Source organism: Elephantulus edwardii, unplaced genomic scaffold (genome assembly GCF_000299155.1).
Source record: "Elephantulus edwardii isolate Elephantulus edwardi_28Jun2011 unplaced genomic scaffold, EleEdw1.0 scaffold00047, whole genome shotgun sequence".
NCBI classification, from domain to species: Eukaryota; Metazoa; Chordata; class Mammalia; order Macroscelidea; family Macroscelididae; genus Elephantulus; species Elephantulus edwardii.
Window position 1 is genome coordinate 15,694,633 of NW_006399797.1, and position 13,608 is coordinate 15,708,240.

A 13,608-nucleotide genomic window follows, 5' to 3' on the forward strand; every position below is an offset into this window, starting at 1 on the left:
TCTATCTATCTATATATCTATATCTATATCTATATCATCAAAACAAGAGCCTGAAAAAAAAAATCAAACCAAAAAACAAACCATGAGCCTGCTTTGGTAATTAGATTATTTGCCATCTTGGGAATTAGAGAAGTAGAACTCAGAACAGGTTTATATTAATGGACATAGGAGAGAAAGAGGTTCTAACCAAACAGAACAGATATGCGTAAAATATTGGGGACAGGGTGAGGGTGCTTCTCGATAAGGAAACATTGAAGAAAGGGTGGGAAAGACTGTGTGGAGAACTTTTCATGTCCTAGTCTGAGTACCTGAGTGTTGTAAAAAGTTAACACTTTTTGTTGCTAACTGAAAGATTGGTACTTTTAGTTCACCAAGAGGAATCTTGGGGGAAAAGTGTGGCAAATTGTCTCTCAAAATCCAGTATAACTGAACAAATGGAGAAAACCCTGAAGTTTCCCAGGATTTAATTTCACTAGGATTCACAACCAACACCTGTAGAGGCAACAATCAAGAACTCAAACACCATATCACACTGGGCAAATCTGGAGCCAAAGACCTCTTTAAAGTGCTGAAGAGCAAGGATGTTATTTTGAAGACTTATGCGTGCTTGATTCAAGTGACAGCGTTTTCAACTACCTCAGATGCATCTGAAAGTTGGACAATGAGTAAGGCAGAGGGAAGAAGAATGGATGCTTTCCAATAGTGGTGTTAAAAAGGAATATTGACTGTACTAAGGACTGCCAAATGAATAAACAGATCTGTCTTGGAAGAAGTTAAACCTTAGGGGTAAGAATGATGAGATGAGACTTTGTCTTGTATGCTTTGGGAATGCTGTCCTGAGAGATTAGTCCCAAAAGAGAGTAATCATGCTTGGTAATACGGAAAATTGAAAAATAAGAGCCTCAATGAGATTGACACAGTGACTACAACAATGGGTTCTAGTACAGAATCATAGTGAGAATAATACATTATTTCATTGAATTAACTTGATACCTCTACCACCACCACCACCACCACCATCACCACATTGTTGTTGTTATGTGCCATAGAGTCGCTTGCGACTCATAGCGACCCTAGGTAGAAGAGCTCTAAACACTGTTCTATCCTGTGCCAACCCAGCCATCTCAAACGCACTTATTCCCACTGCTCCAGTCACAGAAATGATCCATCTCATTGAAGGTCTTCCTCTCTTGCGCTGCCCCTCCACTCTAAAAATGCCACAGTTTTCTAGTCTGATGCACAGGAAGTCACTGTGAGTGGAAATCTGTAATGGCAACTATTGCTTTTATTTACTCTTCATATTTTTAATTATGCCAGGTGCTTGAAGGATAAGGAAGAAGTGAAACACAAATTCTGGAACTTAATGGTTCAGAAAGCTGACACACTAGTGATTTCTGGTGGGGTAAAACAAGCATGTTTAATAAACAAGCCACATACATTTCAGCTGTGTCATATTCCAGTCTTCTTTGAAACGTCAGTTTATATCTACTGTACAAGCAAAATCAGTTAACTATGTTGTTGTTGTTAATTCTGGGATTTATAAAATTCACTAGAACATACTAATGTAAAAAGTCTTAGATAAAAATACAAATACATTCTTTGTTCATTTCGATGAACAGTCTTTTTAATGGCTTTTGAGACCTAGTCTAAATCAGTTGAAGTAGGAATTAGTATTTTTGATAGGTGTTGGCCTTGTAAAACTGGAAAAGGAACCACATTTTCTGTAATATATGAATGCACAAGTGATTCATTCTTTGGCCCAGGATGGAAAAATTTATTTCTGGCAATCTTGACTCTTCTTTATGCATTAGTTTCACAGATTTTTCTCAGTAAGATGTAGACACTGGAAAGGCTTCATTCATAAGAAAACACTGAGATAAATTGAGTCACTAATGTCCAACCATTTGAAAGTTTAAATATTTATGAGAAACTTATTCTATCTTTGTGAGAGTTTTTTCCTGAAACTTGGATGTGATTATGATGTGTTCCAGCTTCCCTTTAGATGACAAACTTGAGTGATAGTACTGTAATGTTTCATGGGAAAATCAAGATGAAAATTTGCATTAAATATTCACAGTACATCTTGAATAAAAGGAACAATGTTTCTCCTTCCTGCATATGGCTCTTCTCACTAGTGAGTCCAGAACAGCACATTTTGGAATCAGTGGCTTGCTTTTGCATAATTAATAGGACCCAGTACAGAAGGCAAATGTAACTCCTGTAAAAAAAATTTTTTAAGAATTTTAAGTTGCCTTTCAGTTGAGTTGATACTGATTCATGTTGACTGAGTTAACATGCATGAAGTCAAAGCAGGACTGAGTCAAAGTAAGACTGTGGCCCATGGGACTTTAACTGATTGGTTTTTTAGTTTTGCTGAGCTTAAGTCAGAAATTCAAAAGGGTCGAACTTGTTTGGCATTTCTTAAGCTGAAGGAATTGAAGAACAAATTCAAACCATGAGTTGCTATAATCAAGGATGCTTTCAGCAGAGTGTTAAATGATCCAAGAAGCATTAAAAAAAGGTGGAAGGAGTATACAGAGTCACTGTACCAGAAGGAATTGGCTGACACAGAAGAATTTAATGAAATAACGGATGAGCAAGAGCCTGTGGTGATGAAGGAGGAAGCTCAAGTTGCTCTGAAAGAATTGGCAAAAAACAAGGCTCTGGGAATTGACAGCATACCAATTGACATATTTCAACAAACAGATGCTGCTCTGGATGTGTTCACTAAGCTGTGCCAAGAAATCTGGAGTACAAACACCTGGCCAACTGACTGGAAGAGATCGATAGTTGTTCCAATTCCAAAGAAAGGTGACCTGTCAGAGTGTGGAAATTATCAAACAATATCATTAACATCACATGCAAGCAATATTCTACTGAAAATGATCAAAAAGCGACTCGAGCAACACGTCAACAGAGAACTGACAAAATGTGCCAGCTGGTTTTAGAAGAGGTCGTGGTACTAGGGATATTATCGCTAATGTTAGGTGGATCTCGGCAGAAAGCAGAGAATACCAGAGGAATATCTATCTGTGCTTCATTGACTATGCAAAGGCTTTTAACTGCGTGGATCACAACAAGCTATGGCTGACTCTGAGAAGAATGGGAATCCCAGAACATTTGATTCTGATTATGTGAAACCTATACTTGAACCAACAGGCAGTCATCAAAACAGAGCAAGGAGACACTGCATGATTCAAAATCGGGAAGGATGTCTGCCAAGGATGTATTCTGTCTCCATACTTTTTCAATCTGTATGCAGAACAGATCATCTGAGACTCTGAGCTGTACAAGGAGGATGTGGAATCAAGTTTGGTGGAAGATTCATGAACAACCTGCGTTATGCGGATGACACAATCTTGCTTGCTGAAAATGAGGAGGACCTGAAGCACTTGCTGCAGAAGGTCAAGGACTGCAGTCTTCAATATGGATTGAAGCTTAACATCAAGAAAACAAAGATTCTCACCAGTGGGCCAACTGGCAGCATCAGTATGATGGTGAAGAGATTGAGATAGTTAGCAGTTTTAGTTTACTTGGCTCCACAGTCAACACTCTTGGTAACAGCAGCCAGGAAATCAAGAGACCAATTGCATTGGGAAAGTCAGCTGTCAGGGACCTCTCCAGAGTACTGAAGGGCAATGATGTCAGACTGGAGACTAAGGTGCACTAGATTCGGGCCATAGTCTTTGCAAATGCGTGCTATGCATCAGAGAGCTGGACAGTGACTTGGGATGATAGAAAGAGAATTGATGCCTTTGAGCTGTGGTGCTGGAGAAGAGTGTTGAATATACCATGGACTGCTGGGAGAACAAACAGGTTTGTGTTGGAGAGGGTGAAACCGGGCTGTTCTTGGAGGTATGGATTCTGAAGCTTTGTCTGACATACTTTGGGCATGTTGCAAGGAGAGACTAATCCTTGGAGAGGGACGTCATGTTGGGAAAGTGAAGGGATAGCACAAGAGAGGACCTTCAATGAGATGGATCGATTCCGTGACTGGGGTAATTGAGGTAGGTGTGTTGGAGGCAGTGAGGTTGGCACAGAATAGAGCAGGGTTTAGGGCTCTTGTACATAGGGTTGCTATGTGTTGCAAGCAACTAGACGGCACATAACAATAACTACAAGCCTTCAGAGGATCATTTGGATGGGCTCAAACTGTCAACCTTTTTGTGTGCAGCCAAATGTATAAACTATAATTCATTGTTCAAAGACTCCCAAGATGGCAACAATAAAGAATTAAACAAGCAGGGGCCTCATGTGATTTCCTGTCTCAACGACAGAAAATTGTTCCTTCAAAAGTTCTTATTTCAAATTCTTTTGGTAGGACTTGCTTGGGTGAACTAATGATTTTAAACCATTATCTATCTGGTGCTGCTCCTATTGTGTGCTGTTAAGTCAGAATTGACTCGTAACTGATCTTTCAGTGGGTTTTCAGAACCTATAAACTGCATGGGAAAAGATTGCCCATCTTTCTTGTTCAGAAAAGCTGGTGGATTTGAACTACAGGCTTTGGGTTGGCAGTGCAACTTCTTATACACTAGGCCACCAGAGTTCCTCTTTCTATTAGCAGATAATCTTCAATTATCAACATGCTGTTTATATTTATTAATTGAGAGAGAAAAATAAAGTTATTTATATAATTTTTATATTAGAATAAATAACACAAAATGTAACCAATTTTTCTAGTGAAGGAGTTTCTGCTGACAAGAGTCTTCTGAATTTAACTTTATATTCTTTTGCTATGAGCTTCAGAACTTTAAAATAAACCTAAATATTTTAAAGTATTTACTAGCCAGTGCAAATAATTTAAGTTTTGCTTTCTAGTCTGGTTTATTGTCTAGAAAATCATTATAAACATAAATATGAATGGTTAGATCCAGAGAAAAATAAGGAGTCGTAGTGGTGTAGTCTCCAAAGTGCTGAAGAGCAATGCTGTCAGTCTAGAGACTAAGTTGCGCTTGACCCAGGCCATAGTCTTTGCAATAACTTGCTATGTATCAGAGAGTGGAACAGTGACTAAAGATGACAGAAGAAGATTTGATGCCTTTGAGTTGTGGTGCTGAAGAAGAGTAGTGAACATGCCAAAACAAGTCATAGTGAAAGAATTTAAAATAAGAACTTTTGAAGCTGGCCTTGAACATTCAGGGGCAGCTAAGAGGACAGTCAGGTCTGTCTGGGAGAATGTGAAAGCAAGTTTCTCTTTAGAGGTAAGGAACTTGAAGCTTCATCTCACATATTTTGGGCACATGGTCACACCATTCCTTGGAGAAGGACATCATGTTTGGAAGTGTGGAGGGACAGCACAGGAGAGGAAGACCCCAGATGAGATGGATTGATACTGTAAGTAGGACAATGGGGATTGGTGTGTCTGAATTAGTGAGACTGGCTCAGGACAGGGCAGGTTCAGAGCTATTGTACATGGGGTCGCTATGAGTCTCAGGCTACCTGATGGTACATAACAAGTAATGCAATAGGGAGCTCTGGTGGGCTATCATTAAGAAACTTCACTGCAATTCTGAAGGCATGTGGTTTAAATCCACCAGCTGTTCCACAGGAGAAGGATGGGCAATCTCCTTCTGTGCGATTAACAGCCTCTGAAACCTGCTGGAGGCTCAGCTATGGGTTGGTTCACACTTGATGGTCCTCAACAACAACAAGAATAGTTGGTGCAATAGTCAAGTCTCGATTGCTAACCAAAAGGTTGGCAGTTCAAACTTACTGACAACTCTTTGGGAGGAAGATGTGGCAGTCTGAATTCTATAAGGATTAAGATGAAAACAAAATAAAAGTAACAAAGCAAAAAACCCCAAACCTGTTGCCATGGAGTTGATTCTTATTCAGAGCGGCCACATAAGTTGCTATGAGTTGTAATATAATTGTCCTGTAAGTTTTCTAAGGCTGTAGTCTTGATGAAAACTGACTGCCATGTTTTCTCTAGCTGAGTGATTGGCAAATGTGAACCACTGATCTGAGAGGTTAATTGTTGTACCCCTTATATCCCTCTCTGTAACAGTTACTACAATTCCTCATTGACATCAGGTGGGAATTATCTCCTACCTGACACACCCCCCCCACACACACACACAACACACACTGGCTTTCTGCGAGTATAAATAGCAGGGGAAGAGATTATCTTTCTCACAAGGAATTCCTGGTGGATTTGAACTGAATTGCTGTTGGGTTAGCAACACCACTCTCTACAGACTATCCCACCATAGCCTTCAACCCTTATAGGAAGGGATAGAGAGACCTGGTAATCAACTTCTGAGAAACCAATCATTGAAAAATCTATATACCACAGTGATCTGATCCCATTGTATATGGGGTTGCCTGAGTTGGGGGATGACTTGATGGCTGTTATCAACAAGAAGCACAAAATTAAAATGTGGTGGCATTAATTTTAAAAAAGTGTATACAAGTGTATGCTGGTCTCAAAAGTTACCCTGTCCTCTCCCAGTAGATTTTTTTTTCTTTCTTAAAGGTGGAATTGAGGAATTAAAAAGCTGTTGGAATGATTAAAAAAAATTCAAGCTGTTAAAAAATATAATTCTTGGAATCACTCGAGAGTTAGGGAATCCGAATCTCCTTCACCTGAGTCAGAGAAAATAGCAGGTGAGGGTTAGGAGGAGGAAGGGGTTTGTTCATCTTATTTGCCTGTTTATCTTTTTTTTTAATTAAAAAAAAATTTAATTATTTTTGTGTGCGTGTACCATCAAATCAGATCTGACTGGTACAGGAGGAGATTGTCCCTCCTTCCCCGGCAGAGCATCTGGTGGATTCGAACCATTCACCTCTGGGATTGTAGTTGCAGCTCCTTGCCACTAGGCCACCAGAGCTCCCCCTGCCTGTTTATCTTGACGTTTTCCGTTCTGAATCAGGTGGGTGAAAGGTTATCTGAGAGCACCTGCAACTCACGTGATTGTAATGGAGTTCTGTACAGCCTTCCTGTAGTTTGAAAGGGCTGGAAGAGGAGAAAGAGTCATAAGGGAAAACAGATAATGAAAAGACAAAGAATCTTTTGTTTTATATTCCCCACATAATTTATCAAGATATTCTTTCCAAAACTAATACAGTGCTCTTCCCAAAAGGAATTATAAATAAAATTTCGTCCTTGGCACAAATATAATTTGTGTTTTTACTGCATGTTGACAAAAGCAAGTGAAATAAAGTAGCACTTTTCCTTATTGCCTCTTCTCACTACCATAGACTCCTATAAATTTAGATGAAGGACAAGTTTGGGTGATTGTATGAGAAAAACGCTCCTATTAATCTGGGGGTTCAATTTTCTTCATCTACAAATCCTGGCTAACTAGTGACTACACGTGTCTTTGCAACTCAGTAGCAGCAGGATAGCTTAGAATTTCCAAATCAGTGAAAGGTTTGGAAAAGAAAGCCTTGACTTGAAGATCATTTTTCTTGTTAACATGACTTCACCGAGAGATGCTCCAGTTTGCTTTACGTCGTTTACATGAAAGCTAAGGAAGTCCACTAGTTTTCCATAAACACGCTAATTATGTTCCACTTCAGAGCTCCCAGCCTTCCAATAAACTTTCTTGTTTCTCTTTCCTTCTATCTCAGCTCTATTCTAGAGCTGACTTACAACTTGGGTCATTATGTGAGGCTTATGATTCCCTTATGCAAAGGAATAAAATGAGAATAGCTCTTAAGAAAAGTTTGTAGCTCATTTGGGTAGAAATGCATGGAAGAATGAGAGCAGAGGGCTCTTATCAGGAATCCACTAGTGACATGCTATAGAATTAAGGGAAATGGACAGAAATATCGTAATGTTTGAGTTGATAAAAAAGAAAACAACAGAATAACCCATCTAAGGAAGTTGGTAGAAGTTGGGAACACATGATGGGAAGACATGGGACAAATAATCAGCTTTCTACTGAACTAACTTATTCACGGGTTTATTTCCATTAGTCTGTAATTCAATGTACTCTGAATGCAAATCAGCAGAATCTGAGCTCTGCTTCTTTCCTGGCAGTAAATGAGGTTGTTGAGAAGAGGATCATGCAGACCACCAATGCAACTGGGAAACATAGCAACATTGAGATCTATTGAATTTTAAAGACTGTTCCAAAAGATGTTGGATTCTTTTGCCAGCTAAGGATCTTACTCTTTCGAAACTAAGGATATTAACACCTAAGCTCTGGTTGCATGTTAAGGAGTTGCTCTGCCAATCCAAAGGCAGGCAGATAGAATCTACCAAGGGCCCAAGTGCTCTGAAGGATAAAGAAGTGTAATCTCCTCTCGTGTGAATTACAGCCTCTGAAAACCCACTTAAGGGCCAACTATGAGTTTGAGATTATTTTTTAAATTTTTTAAATTATTAATTTAAATTAAAATTTACAGAGACTTTGGATTTCCATTCATTCATTGTTGTGCTTTTCTGCATACCCATCCCTCCCCCAGTACACTCTTCTCTTTGAAAAGTAAAAGAAAAATTCATTCATTGTTTTACAATCCCTCCCCCCAGGTCCACTTCACTATGCAGCCTTCGCTCTGGACTCCTGTCATGACAAAAATACCTAATCACATATTCCTGTTGTTAAACAGTTCTCTCCCTCATCTGTTTCAATGTAGTATACATTATTAAACCCATCTTTTTCAGTCTCTCCCCAACCCTGATGTCAGTCCTGTTTCACAACAGTGGCACCATGCAGTATTTGTTCTTTTGTGACTTATATACTTATATACTTCACTCAGCATAATGTCCTCCAGGGTCTCCCATTTTGAGTAATATTGCATGAGTTCCTTGTTTTTCAATTCAGTGTAGTATTCTATTGTGTGAATATACCACAGCTTCTCTAGCCATTCGTTTGTTGATGGGCACTTAGGTTGTTTCCAACTCCTTGCTATTGTGAACAAAGCTGCAATAAACATGGGTGTGCATATATCTGCTTGGATGGCAGTTATGGTCTCTTTGGGGTATATTCCCAGTAGTGGAATTGCTGGGTCAAATGGTATCTCTAATTGCAACTTTTTGAGAAAGTGTAATACCGCCTTCCACAGTGGTTGCACCATTTTACACTTCCACCAACAGTGAATAAGGGTTCCAGTTTCTCACAACCTTGGCCAGCATTTGTTGAATTTTGCTATTCTTACTGGAGTGAGAGAATATGTCAGAATTGTTTTGATTTTTTTTAAAGCAAGTATCTTTAGCCAAGATCATGGGATTTTAAGTTCTGAGAAAAACTAGTTTAGTAACCCAATTAGACATCTAGTTCAAATAGAACATTTCTTAGGATGAGGGTTTTAAAAAAACTGAGGCCATTCTACAATTCTTCTAGTTTTCAGTTATTAGTATTCAATGTGTCAAATCTATATAGGCTTTACACTTAAGAAGAATGTGTTCAAGTTTTAAAAGGCAAAGATCTCACCTTGATAACAAAGATATGTCTGACTTAAGCCATGGTGTTTTCAATTACGTCATATGCATATGAAAGTTGCACATTGAAAAAAGGAAGCTAGAGAAAGAACTGATTCACTGAAACTGACAAAGAAATGCAACCAAGAATACTCCTTAGAAGCTGGTGAGTCTTCAGCTTGGTTACTTTAGAATGTTGTTGTTGTGTACCATCAAGTTGGAACTGACTCGTAGCTAACCCTCCAGTGAGTTTTCAGAGGCAGTAAATTGTATAGGAGGAGACTGTTCATGTCTCTCCTGAGGAGCAGGTGATAGATTTGACTTGGATTTGAAGCATGTGTTTTTGGAATTATAGTACAGCTTCTTCTCGTTAGGTAAGAGACCTCCAATCGTTGGAGAAAGATACCATGTTGGTAAAGTAGATGGATCTTGGTTGAAAGCAAAGGGTATCATTGACTGTGCAAAAGCATTTTACTTTGTGGATCACAACAAATTGTGGCTAACCTTGAGGAGAATAGGGATCCCAGAACACTTGATTGTGCTCATGTGATACCTATACTAGGAACAGGAAGCAGTCGTCAGAACAGAGCAAGGAAACACTGACTGGTTCAGGATTAGGAAAGGAATGCATTAGGTATTTGTCTTGGTCTCCATATCTTTCCAACCTATATATGGAACAGATAATATGGGAGTCTAGGCTTTATGAGGAAGAGTGTGGCATCAAGACTGGAGGAAGATCCATCAACAACCTGCATTATGTAGATGATACAACCATGCTTACTGAAACTGAGGACCACCTGAAGCATTTGCTGCAGAAGGTTAAGGACTGTAGTCTTCCATATGGATTACAAAAATTCTTACTACTGGGCCTATTGGCAACACCATGATAGATGGAGAAAAGATTGAGGTTGTTAACAGTTTTAGCTGGCTCAGCTCCACAATCAACAGTCTTGGCACCAGCAGTCAGGAAATCAAAAGACAATTGCACTGGGAAAGTATTCTGCCAGGGACTGCTCCAGAGTACTGAGAAGCAATGATGTCAGTCTAGACACAAGGGTGCACCTGATTTAGGCCATGGTCTTTGCACTAAAGGTGACAGAAGAAGAACTGATGCCTTTGAGTTGTGGTGCTGGAGAAGAATATTGAACATACCATGGACTGCCAAGAAAACAAAGAGGTCTGTTTTGGAGAGGGTGAAAGCAAGTTTCTCCTTGGAGGCTAAGATTTTGATGCGCCATCTCACATACTTTGGGCACATGGCCAGTAGGGACAAGTCCTTTGAGAAGGACATCATTCTCAGAAGGGTGGAGGGACAGAACAAGAGAGGAAGACCCTGGATGGGATGGATTGATACAGTAAGTAGGGCAATGGGGGTAGGTGTGTCTGAGTCAGTGAGACTGGCTCAAGATAGGGCAGGCTTCAGAGTTGTTGTACGTAGTATCACTATCAGTTGCAGGCAACTCAATGGCACACAACAACAACAAAGTAGAGCCGCAATGAAAAGTAGAGGAAATCTCAACAAGATAGGTTGACCTAATAGCCATAGCAATGGACTCTAACATCTGAAAAGTCATGAAGATGGCACAAGACCAGACAATGTTTATTTTCTTATATACAAAGCCACCATGAGTCAAAAGTCAACTTGATGCCAATTAATAATTCTATACGCCCTTTTCACCTGGAACTTTCCCACACTAAAGCACTTGTATGTGGGTCCTCAAATGGAACAGCATGTTCTGGGAATTCAGTTTCCTTGGTTGAGAATATGAGACATCTCTGTTTCACCTCGCATACTGACTTCTACAGGAGAATGAAATTTGGGATTGTCCTTAAAGGTAATTGGTTTAGTTTCACCAGTTTGTTTTAATATGCAATCAACTATGCAAGGAGGAAAAACTTTGGATATTTTCCTTATACCACGAAAATCTAGTTCTTTAATACGAGTTGAATTTTTTAATTATACTGCCAGTGAGGTTTACTGGTTATCACAAAGTTGGTGAACAAGTTTAACCTCATGAGATAAACATAGTTTATCAACCTCAAGTGAAGGAACACAATTCTCTCTAACCACATTCTAACAAATGTTGTTTCACGGTACAAACAGTCATAATCTCCAGGTTACACATCAACAACCCATGAAACTATAAAAACATACTTCTGAATATTACAGGAACGCTCTTGTTCCTCCTTGGTAAACACAGGGAAAGCTAACTTTATGATTACAACATAGGGATTACATACTTAACCTAAATTTTATAGTAAGAGATGAAGAAATATTCTCTAACCTTCAATATATTTTTTTCAAGCAGAAAATGACTAACCCAGTACTTTGTGAACTTAAAAAAGCACTTCTGTCACAATTCAAAGTTTCTCTTGAAGTAGCATTGAAATAGTCTCCAGTCTCAGTGAAACTTAAAATGAAAATGAATTTAAAACTTTGGAACTTTTGATAGTTTCATGTTACCTCTGTAGCTTAGCTAAGTCCTCACATTCTTCTAGGGACCTTCCCAAATGTTCCCCATTATAAATTTACCACATTGACTATTTACTTTTCTTCATGTGCTCTAGTAGAGGGAGCTTTGGTGGCCTAGTGGTAAGAAACTGCCCTGCAATCCTGATGGCACACAGTTCAAATCCACCACTGGCTCAATGGAAGAGAGATGGACAATCTCCTCCTGTACTTAAACTGCCTCTGAAAACTTGCCTGAGGGTCAACTGTGGGTTAATACCAACTTAATGGTACACCCACCACCACCACCACCACCACAGCAGTAGAGAGTTGTACTCCAACTCAAAGGTAGTGCCTTCATGAGAGTTTGAATCCACTTGTGGCCCCTCAGGAGAAAAAGGAGCAGTCTTCCCTTGAGATTTGCAACTTCCAAAGCCCACTGGAGAGTTAGTTACTAGTTGGTTCCAACGGAAAGGCTACAAGGTTGGCTGTGGTTTCTTCTTTTTTTTTTTTTTTTTAAAAAAAAAAGGAGATTGGGCTTTAAAAAAATTATGGTGAAACTGGGTGAAAGTTCAACAGATCACAAATTTTGTCATGCTACTGATTGTAATCTTCATCATGTACTCCTTTCTCTCATCACCTGACTGTATTTCACATTTCTGTTCCTCCCTCCTTTTCCTTTCTGGTTCTTGAACTTTGTCTTTGGGCAAATACTGCAGGAGTGGCATCCACTTCCTAACCAACATGTCTCTGCAAGCTCGATGACCTTTGATAAATGTCGATAGTTGTAGAGGGGCTTCAAGCCTTTTGTTCATAGGGTTGTGCTGTGAGTTGTGCTCAACTAGAAGGCAATCCACAACAACCACAACCCCTTTGATATACCTGCTTTAGCAATGGCACTCTAAAATTCTGCTCAGCCGGTTTATTATTTTTTAAAAGTCTATCGGACACAACTCATGTGGAACTGAGTTTGGTTTGGAAAACCAAATTTTCCAAACACTTTTTGTTTACTCAACGTTGTTAATAAAGGAATTGAATGCTGTGTTAATAAAATTTCTTAAAGCAATAAACCAAGTATGCTATTTAAATTGACTTTTTAAGGTCATACTTAGGATAGAAAAGGGAATTTACAAGTTCTTATATATGAAATACCAAACACACATGGAAAATGTCTTTGGCATTGCATGATTATAATAAATTTGTAGGGCATTATTTCTTTCTTAGATATCTTAGACTTGTAAAATTTTATAGTAAAGTAATATTTGTGATGTGAGAAGCTTCTAGACCCTAAATTTTGTTATAAGACTAGATAGTGACATGTTCCCTCAGAGGAGAAGAAAAAAAAAGTCATAGTAATCATCATAATAGTTACTGTTCATTATATTTCAAAAGGAAACAGTCCAGACAAAAACATGCACAACAAGTAATAAGAAACAAGAAAATACAGATAACTAACAAACACATGGTAAAGCATTCTGCCCTTCCAGAAAGTAAATCAAAATACTTTTTAAATGAGTAGTGAAATATTTTTTAGATTTATGAAAAGGTCAAATTTTTAAAAACTGTATCAGTAATTTTTTAAAAATGAGATCATTTAAGTCAGGGCACAGGAAAGGGACTATTCACATAGAGCTGTTAGGAATGAAAATGGGTATAATTCTTTTAGAAAATAGTTTTACAATCTAGTCTTAAAAACACTTTTTCTCTTTTTTTAAAAAAAATTTAGGTTGTTTATTTTTCATTTCAATAAACATCTACAGAGATTTTGGAATTCCATTCATTCATTGTT